The sequence below is a fragment of the Papio anubis genome, chromosome 19, assembly GCF_008728515.1.
Source record: "Papio anubis isolate 15944 chromosome 19, Panubis1.0, whole genome shotgun sequence".
NCBI classification, from domain to species: domain Eukaryota; kingdom Metazoa; phylum Chordata; class Mammalia; order Primates; family Cercopithecidae; genus Papio; species Papio anubis.
In genome coordinates, this window is record NC_044994.1 from 53,836,499 (window position 1) to 53,856,066 (window position 19,568).

At 36.9% G+C, this 19,568-nt stretch overlaps 1 long non-coding RNA gene across 3 annotated transcripts in view; it reads right to left on the reverse strand.

The window, feature by feature from the left end:
* The window catches only part of LOC103879776, a 68,582-nt gene that overhangs the window by 15,313 nt on the left and 33,701 nt on the right, over positions 1 to 19,568 (reverse strand). The gene's annotated exons all lie outside the window — the stretch shown is intronic.

Below are 19,568 nucleotides of genomic sequence, written 5' to 3' on the forward strand. Positions count from 1 at the left end.
TAAAACAACATGAATCCTCTATTTTTTCACTGATGGAATTACTCTGATGTGTAGAACCATTTATTAAATTAGAGGAGCATGAAATACTACATGTATTTTGGGTACAGAAACATGAAGACCAGAGTCCACAGGTCAATCCCAACTTTTTAACCAATTTTTAATTTAGACTTTGCAATTGCATAACAGTTCTCATCATTTTCGGATTTTCAGCGTTGCCCTCCAACTGCCTTTCAGATAATCTCTAGATGTAGAGGACTACGTGCTCACAAACAGGGTGTTCCCCATAAGTCCTGCTCTCGCAAACGAAGCAGGGCGTTCCCGACAAGTCCTGCTCTTGCAAACGAAGCAGGGCGTTGGGGGCCTGTTTATATGTAAACATCTTGAAAATCCAGAAAGTCAGGGAAAGGTCAGAAAAACAACAATGTGTATTGTGACTTGGCAACATTCCACAAACGACTGTATAAAATAAAGCGGAGCGCGCCATTCGGGGCGGCCGCCATGTTTGTCTTGTCTTGTGTTGTCTTGTGTGTTCATTCCTTTGCTTAGGAAACACGCGGACCCCAACATCTAGATTTTTGTTAACTGCTTTCTTTTTTCTTTTTTTTTTTTAAGACACCATATTTATTTATATTTTGTTTCCAAAGGGAGAAAAGTTTTGCAATTTATCCCTTTGACAAAGGTCTAATATCCAGAATCTATAAGGAACTAAAAACAACTTTATAAGGAAAAAACAAACAACCCCTTCAAAAAGTGGTCAAAGGCTATGAACAGACACTTCTCAAAAGACATTTATGTGGCCAACAAACATGAGAAAAAGCTCATCATCACTGGTCATTAGAGAAATGCAAATCAAAACCACAGTGAGATACCATCTCAGGCCAGTTAGAATGGCAATCCTTTTTTACTTTCTTTTTGATTCCCACAAAATGTTTTCTTTCTCTCTCAAGAAATGAAGTTAGTTTTCCCTCTCAATTAAAAAGATTTTTTCAGTCTTTACAGTGACAATGAGTACACCTCTCCCAGTGTTTAATTATATTTCTTCATCTTTATAACATGATATAATAGCCTGCACCAATCTTTAAGGAAAACAAAAACAAAAACAAAACAGTTCAGAACAGGCTCCATCTATTTTGAGGCAGAACTTTCAGGTCCAGATGATCAAGAGAAACCTTGAAATAAGGAATAAATAGCATAAAAACCAAGACTTTCATTTGATGGGATACAAATCCCTACCTAGTTAAGGTTTCCAATAATTGTTTTCAAATAACAACTCTCACGAACAATGTTATAAGCAGTCAGTTCTGCAGAGTCCTAGAGTTGCTACGTTCTCTTGTAGTTGAGTACTTAATTTAGGGATTTAGTCTAACCACAGCAGACACATTAGAGAAAACACTCTCCATCAAGTAGGAAAAATCCGTTAGGGCCACTTTTCACAAGTAAGGTTAATATATTACCATTTTAATTTTCAAAAGGGGTCTTACTTCTTAACACCCAAATATATACAGATACATATCATTTTAGACAGTTTTTCAATAAAGCAGTAAGGATTGTGATTTTTTTTCCACTTGATGGCTTCATAGATTAACTGCCTGTCCCAAATGTCTTGTTGAAAAGGTTAATATAACCTGCTTCAACATCATGTCCACACATGAGTTTTTTGCACCTGTTTTGTTCCATATCTAAGAAGGAAATAACACTTTATGTAATTCAATAACTTAAAATACATAGGCTACTCTTTCTTCCTGCCATGAGACAATTTTGGGTGATTGCTAAGATTAAGTCACATATACTATCTGAAGCTAAATATTACTACATATCACAGTCAGGGGATTGTAAGAATCTAAATGCCTACACCACGAAAGATGTTACAGAAATAAACTCTAAAGCTGACTATTAAATAGAGTTTAAATCAAAGAACGTGAATGAAGCTGGTGTTATGATTTGATTTGTGATTTTCTGAAAATCATAAAAATGATATTGTAAACCAGGAATATATTTTCAAAATTCTACTATTGTAAAAGCAATGTTGATTTAAATGAACACAATCTATTTAAAATATATCAAAAGATTTTGATTTTATTTCATTTATTCTCCCTGGAAATTAGCCAGAAATTAATACCGATAATACAACATACACATTGTAAGTCCAGGATCCAAATTTTTAAATAATTTTTCAAAGTAATTCATGCACAAAATGTATGTTTTCCTAAACATAATTTTTCATTTATAATGAAAAATGGCAAATCTCGCTCCATCCCTTTTCACTACCAATTCTCACTCCCAAGGACCAACCACTTCCAACCCTCTTAGCTATTCCTTTCAATATTTACTTCTGTATTTATTTTGGCATCTGTACAGGGACCGCTTCGTATTTTTTAAAACGTATATATACTGCTATTTTTAACTTCTTAGTTTTAGGAATTATCTGTCAACTTTGTTTTATAGTATATTTATCTCTCTTTTACCACCATTATCCCACATCCCACCTACGTATCTGCTTCCATACTCCTAATTAACATAAACGGATGTTAATATATTAAACAAAATGTTATACATTATTGTTCAATATATGATGTTTGACATACATATTGATATAAATGTTAATATATTAAATAAAAGCTAGTCTTTATTATGTCTGGATAAGTGTTATTCAAGGCACAGTTGAGTAATATGTGTATATGTGTATGTATACATACATAAAATCTACTGTATATATAAAGTATATTTTACACATAAATAAAATCAGTTTGCTTTTTTCCTTTTATATGTTTTCTTCCAGAGCCCCTAGAACGCCTTCAGTCTGGACGGGTTTCTCTTTGACTCTGCTTCACTGCAGTGGTTCAAGAATGTCCCTTTATCAACATCTTTCGATGCCCCTTCATTACTCTCCAGTATCTCATGTCCTTCAATTTTTAAATTCATTTCATATTTTGCAGAAATGTATTCTCCAGTAACTTTTCAAGAAAGTGTGCTCTAAAGTTACATGTTTTGAGTTTTCATGCTGGAAAATATCTCAACTTTACCTTACGAATGAAGTTCATCAATGTCATACGTAGCTCAGGCAATAGTTGTCATGGGTATGAAGCCATTTTGGAATTGGCCAGTTTTTTCTGAGGAACCTGTTTTAGTTTAGTTTACGGCATTTAGAAATAGAAAGTAACTTTATAGAAGTAACACCAATATTCTAGTCTGCTTGTCCCAAATATAATTAATAGTATTAGGATATAAGTGATACTAAGGTGGTTTTTATTATTTGTTATACACTGTGTGCTTTTCTTTTTATTTAAACTACATCTAAAAACTAAGCTTTTAACTAAAATTGAATGGCATTTAGCTCAATGCCGTTATTGACCAAATCATACTCGGAAGATGTTATTATATCCCAATCTAAGGAATCCTTTGTCAAATTAATTTGGGGATTAATTTGACTTACACATGTCATTTCAGTCTCAGTTGCCTTACTCTATTACATTATTCTTGTCAAGTCTAAGTTTTATCATGCCTGAATTCTTTTAACACTGAATCTGTGATGTAAAAATGTATGATGTGCTACAAATTTTATTCATAATAAGTTATATCCTACTATAACCTGCAAAACATTTCTTGTAAATTACCTAATTCTTGTAAATTGCCTCATTTATGTACAGTTTCTCATGTAAATTTGAAAAATATTTGCCATGACACATTCTGTAAACATTCCCATATTCTTTTCCTTCATGCTTATTTGCATGAAAGTAACTTGGGTTTTGCCTGTTTCTATTGGATAGCCATTAAGCCAACTTCAGGGTCTCTGCCTTTTTTTCTGTAGTTTAACTGTTTCTAGTTTTGTTCATATTCTAAATAGATTTAGAGTCATACTTTTTATTTTCTATTTTCTTAATAAATTCTCTAAGTTGTTTAAAAAATATCTTTATTCTATTATTATCCCTGATGGATAACTGAAAATCATTTTTACCATGAATATTGTAACCATTGTTCCGTTGTGTCTTGGTTCCTTTTTTTTTTTTTTTTTTTGGTATGAGATCTTGTTCCATTCAGATCCTTTGTATGTACACCCTCTTCCCTCTTTTGAAAGCTTAAAGATCTTCACTTTGTTGCAAAGGTACTAAGATTTCATGATAATGTGGTTTAATAGTTGGCTTTTTTCTTTCATTGTGCCAGACTTGTCTTTTTGAGACTTAGTTTCATCAGTTCTGGAAATTTTTTCTTGTATTATTTCTATAACTTTCTTCTCTATGTTTTTACTGTTATCTGTGTCTATAATCTATTTAATAAGACTCTGAACCTCCTAAATCTCTATTCTGGTTTTACTCTCTCCTGCCTTTTTGGATTACTTTTTGAACGACTTCTTTGACCTTATGATCCAACTATTCAATTACTTTATAAAATTTATTTTTTCTTTCCTCTACTGCTGAGAGCTCTTTTTTGTTATCTGAATGTATCTATTTTACATCATCTTCATTTTGTTACCTAAATTAGTATTTTTCACTTATTCAACTTAGAATATCCCTTAAAGATCTTTTTAGATGATTTTCTTATTCCCTGAATTGTCTCAGCTTCTTGCAGATTCATAATTTTTCCCTTTTAGGTAGAAAGTTTTCCTCTGAAATCTTGTACTCTTTGGTCATTCATTAATTCTTCACCTAGAGCACTAATGCGTTCAGACTCTGATGGCGTGCAGGAAGGGACTTCATGGGAGTGACGGTAAAGCTGGTTTTTTCCTCTAGAGGGACATCCAAAATACTGTATTGGAGATTTTTCCTCAGGTTTTTCAGTTCTCAGGGAATAAAATCTCCTTTTCTGCCCAAAGAGGATGCATGGCTAGATATAAGAATCCTGTAGACAAGGGAACAACAGCCCCTACCACTGGTTATTTCTTAACTTCCAGAGTTCCACATAAGAAGTCAACTGTTTTCTCATTAATATCTTCCTCTAACACGTACGGTGTTGCTTCCCCCTTTAAGCTCATTAACTATTACTTATTGATGTGATTTCCATGTTTCAAAAACTAGAAGGAAAAAAACTGTTCAATTTCTTCTCTGCTGTTAATTTTCCTTTCATTTTACTGGTTCTATTGGACTTGTAACTTTTTATCCCTTTATTGTAATTTAATTTAATAAATGCTCATAATCAATTGACCATGATTATTCAGAAGCATTAGTATGATTTTAACATGTTCAAAGCTTTTAAAAAAGATATTTACAGTATTGAATATACATTTTAACAGGAATCCTGAGACCTCAGGTTGAAAAGGATGGGAGAAAGTGAGGGACAGAAATGTGTTTTGCCTTAGAAGAATTTTGCCCGTGTGATTTAGAGACTGTTTATTTTTTATTTATTTTTTTTATTTAGACAGAGTCTCGCACTATCACCAGACTGGAGTGCAGTGGCTCAATCTTGGCTCACTGCAATCTCCATCTCCTGGGTTCAAGTGATTTAAAGACTGCTTTTTAAGTGCTCCATGGAAAAGCCCACTGAATTAAAAATATTTAATTTTGTATCGGATAAAAGCACAATCATCCTAAATGATCATAGGATGACACAAGTAACTGACAAAAGACACAAGCAGTGAAGCTGTGGAAACAGGAAGTCTGGTCATACATTATGGCATATTCATAAAATGGAATACTATATAGCCAATGTAATATACTCTAGGCCGGGCGCGGTGGCTCAAGCCTGTAATCCCAGCACTTTGGGAGGCCGAGACGGGCGGATCACGAGGTCAGGAGATCGAAACCATCCTGACTAACACGGTGAAACCCCGTCTCTACTAAAAAATACAAAAAAAAATTAGCCGGGCGTGGTGGCGGGCGCCTGTAGTCCCAGCTACTCGGGAGGCTGAGGCAGGAGAATGGCGTGAATCCGGGAGGCGGAGCTTGCAGTGAGCTAAGATTCGGGCACTGCACTCCAGCCTGGGCAACAGAGCGAGACTCCACCTCAAAAAAAAAAAAAAAATATATATATATATATATATATATATATATACACACACACACACACACACACACTCTAGGTCAAATATTTTTACATTTTACTCTTTAAAGACAACATTATTTTTATTTATAAATATTCTTATTAAGAAAACAAAAACTTAAGCTGTAGAATGGGAGAAAATATTTACAAAACACATAATAAAAGTCTTGTATGCAAAATGTAACAACTATTAAAATTCAGACAGAAAATAAACAGCTCTATTAAAAATGAGCAAAATATTTTACAGACACTTTACCAAAAATGGTATACAAATGACACATAAGCACAGGTAGAGATGCCTGACATCATCAGTCACCAGGGAAAAGCAAATTTCTACTAAAAATACAAAAAATTAGCCAGGTGTGGTGGCAGCACCTGTAATCCCAGCTACTCAGGAGGTGAGGCCAGAGAATTGCTTGAACCTGGGAGGCGGAGGTTGCAGTGAACCAAGATCATGCCACTGCATCCCAGCCTGGCGACAGTGCAAGACTCCGTCACAAAAAAAAAAAAAAGACTGCAGAACTAAGGTCACAACCATGGTCACCTCTGGTAGAATTATGGTGGCTTTTAATCCTTATACTTTATCTTTTTGATTTTTTTAGTATATACTTCCTTTACAATCAATAATATGGACAGTTATAAAAATAGAATCAAATAACTTTGAAGAATTGTCTACATTTTGATGGTATCAAAAGGATTGCAACAAAGTCCAGTTTTTCATACATCTTATCTTCTTTCCTTTAAAAATACAAAGAAGATAAAGTTTCTGGGTTCAGCTTAGACTTGACTCTAGTCAGTGAAGGCATTAAGTCTTCAGTCATCCCTGCTTAATTACGTTATATGCAATGTTGTTTCAAAACGTTCCAGCAGAGCTTGGCACATGCTGCTTTCCCATCCAGCCAGCTGGAAAGACCACCGTTCCCGAACAGAGCCAGAACAAGCTGCAAGCACGCACGGTGGTGACGGAATCACATGGCAATTCACCCGGTGGCCAGATGCCTTTCACAGTTTAACCAAAGACGTTAGGCAAAGCCAATGAATTGGGGGCCAACCAGACTTCATGAAATATATTTGGGTTATTTTTGCATAGATTTATGAACAATGTTTTCCCAGTTTCATAAGCAATGATAGTCATTCGGAGCATAAAATACATGTTAAATGAGGTCACAGTATCATTTTCAAATTTCAGTGCATCAGTCAGGATGCAACCACAGAAACAGAATCAGGAGGACATATATATATGTGTGTGTGTATAGATATACATATACGTGTATATATATGTGTACATATATGTGTATGTATATATACACGTGTGTACATATATAGATATGTATACACACACATAGAGAGAGAGAGACAGACACACATACACACACAGATTACAAGGAATCTAGGAATCTGTAGGGCAGGCAGTCAGGAAGAGCAGATCCAGCAAAAAGAGAGTAACTGTAGACTCAGCTGCTCTGGGGAACTCTTCCGCCTTGAATAATTCAGACCCTCTTAAGGGCTCATCTGGAGAGGTCTGGCCTACCTAGAATAATCTCAGTAATTTAAAGTTAAATCACTCGGGATTTTAATTACATCTGCAAAATCCCACCACAGCAGCACCTAAATTCACGTTTGGTTGGGTCACTAGAAGAAGGTGTGTATGCTACCAAAAGGCTGCTGTCCTCGCTTTCATCCTCACAGTTTAGCCTAAGTTGACACATTAAAAAACTATCATACCCAGAAGCCACATATTTAGAATTACTTATGTAAATATATAGAAAGATAAGTGTTCATCATTGTTTTTAAGAATTAACCATCTCCCAACTACAAGACAGTACCAATCTTCTTCTTAAATTCTAAGTGCCAGTGCATGATAGGTGCTCAATAAATATTAATTGAATTAATGATATTTTTAAATGCATGTTCTGCCCACTATTTAAAATTCACTTTATTTGGAGAATAAAGCAAATATTAAACTAAACAGATTGAAAAAGAAATAGTGGCATAAATAATGACATTCTGACAGTCAAGAAGAGTGCTTCAGGCCTTTTCTCCTCATCCCATGGACCTCTGTTTTATCCCCTAAGACTACATGCACTTCTTCCAGCAAAGCTGATACAGAACATGAATTCTGTGTGAGCTAAAAAGTGCTAGTTCAAGTTTCACAGTCAGATGATAGGAGATTCTTTTGTTTTGCCGTCATTTATTTTCATAACAGAAAGTCTTTCCTTATATATGGGGTTAGTATTGTAACTTCTATCAAGCTCCATTTTATTTGTCATTTACTGTGTATCTCATCCCCTTATATTGTTAATTCCTTGCCAAGAGGACGGTTTTATTCACATGACAGCCCAGGAGCCAACCACACCATTTATGGGACACAGTAGGAGCTCAACTATTTACTGAATGAAAGAGGCGATGAAGAAAGAATAAATTGTGCCTTTGCCTTAAACTCCTGAAGAACCCCAGCTTCTTTCATAAGTTTCTAAGCTTTTCTTCTCACTCCAACCCTATTAGTAATCCTGAAATAGGGAACAAAAATAAAACTCAACTGTTGATGTCATTGGCCAGTAACAGATCTGCTATTTCTTCAGGGATTATGTATCTATCAGGAATTTTTTTATTTTAAAATTAAAAAGTTCTCATCTTGATGAGCTCTGCAGACTCAGTGTGGAGAAGCTCAGTATTGATTAATGGAGGCATTTAATTATGGGGAAATGTGGCCACATAAATAAACACCAGGAAAGACTCAATGAGTAGTCTCATATATCAAGGACAATCTCCTGAGAACACAAGCCTGGATTATGAAAGGTTTCATGCTTGTCTTCCTGTCATACACTCAATTTTCTCTCAGGAGAGCAATTGGGAAAAAAAAGCTCAGCAATAGAAAAAACAACCTATAATCTATTTCAGCTTCTTACTGAAAAGTATGAGCTAGAAAGCTTCAAACTAATGCCAGTGTGAAGCCAAGAGGCTACAGCACTCAGCATTAAAGTTAACTGCATTTTCTCCTGGCAATTTTTTGAGACTAACCAAGTGGATATTTTTATTACAATTTCCAAATAGGATGAGGTTTTACCAAACTTTTATGAAAGCTGAAGTTCTTGGTTCCTACTTTATAAATGAACCATCTTATGCCAAATGCATTCCACTGCTCTTTGGCGGAGGTTTTGGGTATCTCGAACATGCAGAAATCATAAAAGTTGCTATGGTCACAGGAGAAATGTTTTAAGAAAAAGGTATTTTATTAATTTCACAATTAAGGTATTAAAACTCCCTCTTCTGCTGTCTACAAGGAAAAACTTGCCTCTAGTCTCAGACCACTGAAGCTAAGCTCCTCTATTCTCTTGTCCCCATTGGCAAATCTGTTCAGTTATTGAAGGTGGAACACAAAACACAAAGCTAAAACTGACAGAAGAGGGACTCGAATATAGTTTCCTGCTCTTTAGAAAGTGTCATAGAGACCTGAGTTGGCTTTTCAGCGTCCATCTAAGAAGAGTGATTATGCAGGGGCCCAGTGCAGCATGCAAATAGCTCAAACAAGTAGCTACCCGTATGCTCACAACTGATAACAAGACTTGCCTAAGTTATCCATTGCTATGTAACAAATTACTACAAACCAGCATAAAATCACACATATCTGTTATCTCAGAAATTCCACACATCTGGAGTCCAAGCATGCCTTAGCTGGGTCCTTTGCACCAGGGTATCTCCAAAGGCTGAAATCAAGATGTGGGCTGGGCCTGAAGTCTAACCTGAAGGCTCAAATGGGGAAGAATTCCTTCCAAAGCCTACACGGTTGCTGGAAGCCTTCAGGTTTTTGTGGACTGGCAAACTAAGGGCCACAGTTCTTTGCTGGATGTCAATCTAAAGGCTGCCTCGGTGCTTGCCACATGGGCCTCTCCATAGGGCAGTACACAACACGGCAGCTTGTTTTATTAAAATCAGTGCGAGAGAGAGAATCTGCTAGCAAAAACCAAACTTACATCAGTGATCTCATCATCTTTGCTGTATTCTATCATTCAGAAGCAAGTCACTGGTCCCATCTGCACTCAAGGGAAGAGGATTACACAGGGGCATGAATACCTGGAGGTGAGAATCACTGAGGGTGGTCTAAGAGGGAGACCCCGGACATTAGGCAACCCAGAGCCTGAGGGGGCTTGCAGAAGGGAATAGACAGCCAGTCATACTTCCAATTTCATTACTACATCCAACAAACAGACTTTTTCTCAGCACACTGGACAGAAATAGGGATTTATTAAATAGAACTGTTTGGATTCAGGGGGATGGCTAACTGCTTCAAATGCCAGGTTGCCTAGGGTGTCCCAAGGAGTTTAGAGACAGAAATACTGAACTCATTATCCAAGATCAAATAGACCCAATGGAACTTCAGACCCTTGACAACATTAAGGGCCTTTAATCTATTAAGTATGTGTAGGACTATCAAATTCTTTATGGTTTTCCCTTTTTCTTCTGCAGGAGGAACACTATTGCCTGTTTCTATCATTATGTTATGCTTCTCTCTTTGCATACCACTGGTGGGAACTATCTCTAACAGTGGTGACTCCTTTTCATTTGACTATTTGCACCCTGTCATCTGAGCTCCATTGCCATTAAAAGTACAAGTTGGTGAGATGTGTGGCCTGCAAATAATGGCCATAAAATCAAAGGAAACTACCTGGCCAATGTATAGATTGAACTAATAACTGTCTTTATTAGCTCCACATTGTCGAAAATACATCATCAGAGCCAATGAAGACAAATAGTAATAAAAGAAAAGGGGGCGAAGACCTTCAAATTCTTGCATCAAAGAACTTTCAATGTTATAATTTATCCTTACTTTAATTCAAATGCCAAACATACGGAATTCAAACAATCCTACAGATTGGCTTGTCTGATAATCTTGCCAAGAACTAAATATAGAAGAATCAATTTTGAAATTCAGGAATAGAACCGAGAGGTGTCTCAGACCACAAAGACTGTAGAGCCGTACTTTGGTCCTGTTGGCAAGACTTTAACTGTGTAATATTGTTTCTTTCTTTTACGGCCAGTGAGATCCTTCATTTTCTATCTGAATCACATCTTCTCTCTGTAGGATACATGGCACCTAATCATTCTGTGTCTCCCAAAGCCCAGGTGATATGCTGTCTTCGTAGAACACAGGTTCCAGTACATGTACTCAGAAGTCAATTTAAAACAGATCACTTGATTTTACTTAGAATTGGAACCATGCTAAATTTATGAGGAAGACAATCAAACAAGAAACTACATAAAGAAAGAAATAACCAATCAAAGTGAGTTTGTATGAATTTGTTGTTTTACCATACAGTTTATCAGTCCAGAAAATGCCCAATGTGGAATGGCATGGTACTGAGACCTCCAAAAAAAGAAAATAAAGTCTTCTGGGAATCATTTCCTCTGGCACCTAGAGCAATAAATAATTGTCAAGGAAGTTTGAGGTCTAATTTCTACTTGCTAATGTTTTGTGTGACTCTGTACAACTTCTTTAGTTCCTTTAGGTTTTGGTGTCTTCCACCACTGAAATGAGAAGGGGTGACCTGGATGATTTTATTGTCCCACATGACTATAAATTCCAGCATGAAGATTCCGAGCTTCATTCAGTTTAGGAACTTGTGTAGCATGGTACCTGAATGGCAACAAGGGTGCTTCTTAGAAAATGGGGACCATTGATGAGAGTTCCTCCTTATACTCCTTATACCCTGTTCTGCTAAGCTCTGTATTTCAAGTGATCACCCACAGAGGGAATGAGATGCTCTTAATTAGCTTCCTGAGTACCTTAAGGACCACACTGAATTTATAAAAGCATTTCTTCTTTTACAGTGTCCTGATATTTTCCTCCTATTCCAAATATGTTTGTATGGAGATGTTTTAATATTTAAATGTGTGTGCCTTCTAGATAAGGCCTAAGCATACCTTTTTCTAACACAGAAAAAGCAAACAAAGAGAAAATGCCAAAACATAGGAACTGTTTTTAAATAAAAAACAATACAAAATAGAAACAGAGAAGAGGCATTATCTATTAGCCCAAATAGGTCTTTCACCCCCGTTTTGAAAATTTTTCCAAAGAGATCCTTTTGTCTTTGCTTTTCCTTTTCCAATCTTAGACAAAAAATATCAGATGATGTTATAAGGTGTCATAATTTGACTGAGAAATGCCTGTGTCAAACAGAATGCTCTTCAAATATCACTGGAAATTGAGAACTTTGGCGGAGAAAAGCCTTTACTCAGAGATAACCAAATAAGCCAGAGAAAGCATGTGGTGCAGTCAATCCCTAAATTTGAAGAGAAACAGCAAGAAGCATTTTATTATGCCTGTTCACTTTTAAACCCCTGAAGGGAGATTAGCGACAAAGTAAATACACATCAAAAACATCTTTACTATCCAGTATGCATCGTTAGAGGGCACAAGTTCTTAAAGTTCTGTTATGACATAAAGTAGCTTTGAAGTTGCCTCTGGTTGGCATCAGGTAGCTCTTGGCACGGAAAGGCAAGCAGGACTTGCAGGGCAGCCTGCCACTGGCCTAAGAGAAAGGAGCATTCATCTGTTGGGAAAGCAAATGCTTGATGAGTAGAATGTTGACTTCGTACTGTTCAAGGCCTCAAGCTTCATCTATTTGCAAAAGAGAGGCTATTTTGGAGCAAGTCCTATCTGAGCAAGCTGCAGAGAGGCAGGGTGAAGACGGAAAAGGATAATCTCCCTGAACATCTGTCATGATTACACATAAAACCTTACTACAAAGTCAAATGCGATCTGCTTGGTACTTTGGACTGTTAAGCCTCTGCTATGTGAATGAATGTTTGCAGTCACGACTGTGTGTTTTCATCTGGTTTTATGATGCCTATCATTACCGACCCAGGCAGTCAAGGGAGGCATAACTATCATAATCAACAGGTCAATAGAGAAGGTGCATTTGCCCATATAAGTCAGAGGATGAGGCACACATTTTCATATGCTCTTGTGCTCTTTTCCAAAAGGAATCAGGTAGGGAAGTAGACATACTTGCCATTATGGTAGCTGCCAATTTACTGTGCTTTTCTCAATTGATGAAGCCACAGGCCACTGTCACTCTAAATTTCGTCAGCAAAGATGGCAGGGGAAGAACAGCGACAGCAGCCTTCTCTTTCCCACCGCGGTGAGGAAGAGAAAGCCGTTCTCCCACAGAGCCAGCACATTTGGTGATAACTCCAACCCCAGCATGGCTCCTCCAGGCTTGGCTGCCTACTGCACAGTAAGGGTCTTTTGTAATTTATTTAGATGCATATTGACCTTATTTTCTTGGCAGTGACATGTGAGAATATGTTCTTTTGGAGGATTTGGGGAACAGGGGTGGGGGTGTCCAGCACACTGCCTTGCTTCATCCTCTGTTGAATTCACCAGCACAGAGCAGTCTGCCACCTCTTTTCTCTCCATCAGAGCATCACCATGTTTGCTGGACATGGCATTTTTCAAGCCCTCAATTTATATCAGAACTTTAAGACATGAAGCTATATAAAATGAAATATCTGGATGTCATGTGTTACCCTTTAGTCATAAAAACGAAGTAATGAGTTGATTTTTAAAAAGCATTTGCTAGCCAGGTTTTTCAAAACAGCAAATATCCCTGATATCAAAATAATTCTCCAGAATCAGAAATCCACAGACGTTTAAACTGAAACAACATGGCAGTCCTTTTCTTAGACAAAGATACCCTTATAATGATAAGCTTTAAACGGGCATCACCTCCACACTTGTAAAGAGACAGGCTTCTAAGGACCATGACAGAGCCTGTCACAGCATCTCATCTTTTCTTAACTCACTGAAAAACATCTAACAGACATCTTTTAAACTGAGTTACTCCCCTTACGAGTTTTTATTCTTCTATTACAATATCCCTCAGCTTATAACATCTAAGTAATGTTAAAATTCAATTCTCTTTACCTTGACTTCTTAAATATTCAAAATGATAATCATTTACATTTAAAGTATGGCAATTATCTTAGTACATCAAAAACTGTCAAGGTCTATATTTTCATAACATCTTTGGACTGGGACACAAAAGACACATGTATCAAATTTGTGGCGGACACCAAAATAGGATAGGTGGTTATAATATTAGGATTCAATGATAATAGAAGACCAGAGCTCAGTTCCTCGTTAACTTCCTCATTTCCCCCATAAGACACAGAAGAAAAAATATTAAACAAGATGACTAAATTAACAATTAGTCTCTAAATTTGATTGAGTATTTTCTATAATACCTGGGTGTGTGGCACATAAATATATGCCTTGCATTTAACTCCTAACTGAAAAAAAATTTAATCTTAGCTCATTACCTCCCCATCTCCCTTGTCAATCATAAATTTCACACTCTGTTTATTTTTTTCATAGCTTTTATGAGGATGGATTCTATTACACATGTGTTCGGTTACCTGCTGTCTGTCTATCTCTCCACAGAAATAGAAGGGCTAATGGTAGCATGAATGATGCTCTTCCTCTCCGAGACAGTCCCATCAATGTAACAACGCCTGTACATAACAGACACTCGATGAACACTTGAGAAACTGATTAATCAATTCACAGTTAAGATTTTAGGAGGTGGACTTGAACCTCGTTGAAACCAGAAATCACACTCACAGCAGCTCTTACAAGTAAGCCCAGTCTCACTTCATACCATCATCTAGTGGTCTTCATTGTCCAGCTTTCTGTTCGCACCAACCTATATTCAAACTGCAGTCAAATACCTGCCCTGCTGTGCTGTAGCGTCGGATACTCTACTGAAACTGTGTCCTCACAAGTTTCCCCAAACATTAAAAGTCTACCGTCCAGCAGTCTCATTTCCTCCTCTTGCTCTTTTGCTCTGTCCCATAGCATTTGCCATGTCTGAACTTCTCTGCACGATGGCCCCTCCCCCTTTTGACTGCTTTTATTTTCTTCATAAAAAGCCAGTTCTCTTCTCCTATGAGTCTGACCATCAAATGTCCCACCATTTCTCACTGCTTTACCCTCCCCTCTGTGTACAGTGGTCTCAACATCAATTTCCAGCCCAGTCTTCTCTTTTAAACTCTAGAGCTTTATCTCTAAATTTCTGCAAGATAATTCTTCTCCCATGTGCTGCTCTCATCTCAAGCTCACTGAATCTAAAACTACCTATCATTGACATTTATTTTTATAGAAATACATCTTTTCCTCCTAATTAGATGAAAGCACATTATTCTTTTTTTGGATCCCTACATTATGAAAAAACACCCAGTGCCTTGGACTTTTCAGGTCATTAATAAGTATCTGTGCTTGATGAATATCAAGTATGATGGATGTTATGGTAGAATTGTGTCCCCCAATAAGGAGATATTGAATTCCTAACCCCCAAGACTTTAAAATGTGACCTTATTTGGAAATAGTATTATTGCAAAAGTAATTAGTTAAGATGAGGCCATACTGAAGTAGGGTGGATTCTTAATTCAAAGAGACCAGTGTCCTTGTAAGAAGAGAAGAGACAGACAGGGAGAACGCCAGTGACAATGAGGCAGAGATTGAAGTGGTGCACCTACAAGCCAAGGAAGCCACGGATGAAGGCAAACACGAGAGGCTAGAAGCAGCAAGGAAGCCTCCTCATACACATGTTTCAGAGGGAGCACGGCTCTGCTGACAACTTGATCTTGGACCTGGAGCCTCCAGAACTGTGAGAGAGTAAAGTACTGTCATTTTAAGCTACCTAGTTTGCAGTGCTTTATATGGCAGCCTTAAGAAACTAATGGAATGCAAGAGCAAAGCTTTGAGATCAGATGAACCTAAAGTCAATCCCAACTACATCATTTAATCATGTGATCTTGGGAAATCTACTAACTTCTCTGTCTCTCTGTTTTCTTAGCTGTAAAATGAAGACAATAGTTGTTTCACAGGATTTTTATAAGAATTTCATGTATAAAATGTATTATAAACTTCACACAGAGCCTAGCATAGTATGTGCCCATATCCCTTTTTCCCACTGCAGTTTTAAATGAGTCTTTTACTTATGCCACCTGGTGTATTCATTCATTGAATGTCTTCCTTAAGTTAGACACTGCTCTAGGCATTTGGGACACAGAGTAAACAGAACAGAAAAAAATACCCTTTTAAAGGGAATTTACGTATGGATAGCAAGCCTGTTCTTTTTCTTAATAAATGAATGAATAAACTAAAACCCTCATTACTATTTGTGCTAAACTCTGCTTTAACGAATTATGATAAGAAAGGAGTGGATTTGGCCAGTAAACTACAGGGATAGATCCTTTTTAAAGTATCAAAACACTTGCTACAAAGCTATCCTAACTGATGCCTTGCTTAAGGATGAAGCAGCATGAACTAAGATTATCTTTCCCTATAAGATGTATGGGTGCAGAAAACAGTTTTTGTTACATTTCTTAACTGCAACTCCACATTTTAATAAGACTCAATAAGAAAGCAATTAACTTTAGCATACACAAAGTTATTAAATGGTTAAATTGTCATATGTAAAGACACCTTCAAGTAAATCTTCAACATTGAAAATGAAAAAAAAAAAAAAAACCATTACGCTACTGTAATTTTCAATCTTAAGAAAGAAAATCTTTCTATAATTATGATCATTTTTTATCATTTTCTAAAATGCATGTAATGGCAAGCACTACAGTAACAAAGAAAATTTTAACTAAGTGCTATTGAAAATGCAAAGCAATGGAAGTAACAAAACAACAGGAAGCTCTTAAGCATTAAAATATTAAGAAAGAATGAAGAGAGGATCAACAGATTTTTCATCTCAAAGACAATAAATTATTTTATAATAATTTGATATGATATATTTATCAGTAGGAAGGGTGTCAGAGAATGTAAACATTTGGCTTCAGTGATTCTCGGGTTATCCTGAATGTGGATTCTCCCCCTCGTCCCACATCTCTCTGGCTCCATGTCTCTAGGGTTCTCTTGTCCAGTCACAGTAGCCACATGCCACATGGTGTGTGGCCACAGCCTTCTTTTTTTTTTTTTTTGAGACAGAGTTTCACTCTCTTGCCCAGACTGGAGTGCAATGGCGCAATCTCAGCTCACTGCAACCTCTGCTTCCCAGGCTCAAGCGATTCTCCTGCCACAGCCTCCCAAGTAGCTGGGATTACAGGCACGTGCCACCACACCCAACTAATTTTTGTATTTTTAGTAGAGACGGGGTTTCACCATGTTGGCCAGACTGGTCACAAACTCCTGACCTCAAATGATCCACCTGCCACGGCCTCCCAAAGTGCTGGGATTACAGGAATGAGCGACCACACCTGGCCACTGCATTCTTCATATGGGACATGTCCAGACTGAGGTGTGCTATAAGGGTTAAATGCATACCAAATATTGAAGATTTTGTATGAAAAAAGAATATAAATTATTTAAATTGTTTTGTATATTGAGTTCATTTTGAAGTGATAATATTTGGAAGCTTGAAATAAAATATATTATAAAATTCACCTGTGACTCTTTCCTTTTAATATATCTACATGTATCTACTAAAAACTTAAAATTTCATATGCAGTTGACACTTGTGGCTCACATTACATTCTATTGGATGGCACTATTCATATTATGGAAGTCCCGGTTGTGGGCAAGAGCAGGGTTTGTTGTAGTAAAGATCAGAAATCAAGTAATTAATTCCTACCACTAGCTGATTGTTTGACCTTGAGCCAGCAAAATCATCTAGCCTACTGCAGCCACCTCACCAAAACCTAGTGCCACATTCATTCAACAACGGCAGTTGTTCCAAAGGTGAGCATATGACTAAATGAATACTAATAAAAGTCCTTTTAGATTTGAATTATGAAACTGACAGTAAAAGTTTTCTTTCTACTAAGACTGATAACCCAAAAGGACGGGAATTTGTGACTGTTAAGGTGTAGAGAGGAGACTGATCTTCAGAGGAAATAAAAATAACACATAGAGGGAAGCAAAGCTGATAGAAAGAGAAAGAGACAATGAAAGAAAAAGAAAGAGAAGGAGGAAGAAAACTGTGTTTAAGCCTCTAGAGCTAGCCATGCCTGAAGCCAGAGCAGTGCTGAACTTCTCAACTCTGTGACATAGTGAATTCACTATTTTGTTTGAGCTTACCTTGAGTCTAAATTCAATCTTTGGCATCATAAAAAAAACCCAATCAACATCTGCTTGTCTAAGACCAAATCAATTAAACCTTTGACTTTCAACCTGTGAATCAGTGTTAAGCTATTCTGCAAATGACAAAATGCTTAAAATAAGCCAAAATTCATCACATATTGATAGAATCTATATGCAGAAAGCAAACCTAAGGGAGATATTCCTTTCCTTGAGATAAGCAAGTTGCATATAGTCCAATGAGCCTCATTTGTGCTCCCATTTATATCACAACACTCATAAAACCTGATGGTATTGATTTATACTACTGGACTTTAAAACTTTCGAGGGCAAGACACATTTTATCTTTGTATGATGACTACCTCTTTGCCACCCAGGGAGGTAGATAGGAAAATATTAATATCTCATAATTCATGTAAAAAAAAAAACTTCAAAAAGTTAAAAGACTTCTTAAATAACAATACTAGTAAATCAGATAAGAATCCAGGTCTCATGACTCCACAGCAGTACTTGCTGCACTGTAGAAAGAGTATCTAGCATCATTATAAATTAACTAAAAAGAGTCAGATACCTGCAGAATCTGTCAAGCAGACTGGTAATAGTTTCACTGCTGTCCCTTACTTCCCATTTCCCAAGCATTTTCAAGCTTAATTTCTACATTAAAATTCTCCTCCTCAAACTCCCTCCCTTCCCTTTTCCTCTTAATAAATCCACTTACCAGAATAAAACCAAGTTTCATGACTTGTAACTACTGGAACGTTTTGCTTGCAAATAGGAAGCTAGAGCCCTTCCCCTAAAAGGAATGCCTGCTTCTTCTAAATAAGAGACAATGAACCATGACAGGGAAACCTCCCTTCCCCATAATTCAAAGAAAAGCTTTCCTTGATAAGCTTTTCTGCCAGGGAGGGCTGGTTCTGACTGCAACAAAGCAATGCCCAGTCTCATTTTGATCTTAACACACTAAGTAGGAGAGACTGTAATGTAAGAAGGACAGATTCTGCCTTTCCTTTACTGCCCTTGTATCATGTCGTACATTTAGAACATTTTTAGCAATATGGTTAACACCATAAAATCTCATATATATATAGGCATCATATAAACACACACATAAATACACACAAATTTAGGCAAATAGAAGAACAGACTCTGTGACTAACACAGTTTTATGGTGAAAACTGGAATTCTGTATAACAGTTGTCTCTGTTCATCTTGTGCTACAAGAATGAAATATCAAAGACTGGCTAATTTATAAAGGACAGGGATTTATTTCTTACAGTTTGGGAGGTTGGGAAGTCCAAGATCAAGGGTCTGGCATCTGGAAAGGACATTCTTGTTCTCTCATCTTGCGGCAGAGGGGAGAGAAGGTAAGAGGAGGCCAAAAGTCACCCTTACAAAATGGCACTAATTCTACCTCTGAGTGTGCAGTCTCAATGGCATAAGCACCTCTTAAGGGGCCCACCTCTCAATACTGTTACTAGAGCAGTTAAATTTCAACATGAGTTTTAGA